Here is a 1,050-nt window from a genome sequence, read left to right on the forward strand (position 1 = left end):
AATATACTCAGGAAGATAGTTTGTTTACATATTACCAATCAAGTACAATTATATGTATTTTTACCTTCTAAAATGTGACTTAGTGGTGAAACATTCAAAAATGACTGTACATACAACCATAATTTATAAACAGATTTCAATATGAATGTTTTACACAAAATTCATATGCCCAATTTATGTGTCTCTCTAAATATACTAAGTGATTTCTTAATTGGTTGTATTTTTAATTTTGTGATCGTTGATATTGTCCTGAAATTTCATCCTACCCGTCAGATTATCCTACCAGGCATGCGCACATCAATGTTACGTCATTTTTTTGCGCTATAAAATCATCCTACCTGTTTATTTTATACTGGCTACGGGAATCTGATTTTCGTTGTTAAATCATTCTACATATTTATTTAATACTGGTAGTACAGTTTGATAGGGTATTGCACTGTAAATTAATCCTACATGTTTCTTTTGCGTTGGTAGGATAATCTGACAGGGTATTTACACTGTAAATTTATTTCATGTCTTTATTTTAAATTGGTAGGACTATCTGACAGGGTATTTTGCATTATAAAATCATACCTGGTTATTTTGTCGATGTGGTTTAGATTATACTAAATTTTGCCCTGCGGTAGGAAAATCTGACAGGGTAGGACAATTCGACAGAACAGAATACGTACAATTTTTGCATAGCCTAATAATAGCCATAAAGTGCCACGACTCACATTAGTTTATTTTTTTATCTAAAATGTTTTTTTGTTTGTTTATCGAAAAACTATATAACGTTACTCAAAAAGACTGAATTTGGAAGTATTTGTTGGGAAAAGACTTCACCTAAAGTAAATACTTAACGTTACCCGTTCTCACTCCCGACTCGTCACATATTTACGCTCGGTCAGCGCCCCTCGGCGTCACTTTTGAAAGCGCAGGGTACCCCTTTGGCGTCGTTTTTCGACGAACATGGAACTGCGTTGCTGTTTTCTAAATGCTCCAGACCGAGATGCGTGCAATTCTTAGCATTTCATAATTATTTATGGTTTAAATATTTTGTAGCACCTA

This window comes from Triplophysa rosa, linkage group LG6, assembly GCF_024868665.1.
Source record: "Triplophysa rosa linkage group LG6, Trosa_1v2, whole genome shotgun sequence".
Taxonomy (NCBI): domain Eukaryota; kingdom Metazoa; phylum Chordata; class Actinopteri; order Cypriniformes; family Nemacheilidae; genus Triplophysa; species Triplophysa rosa.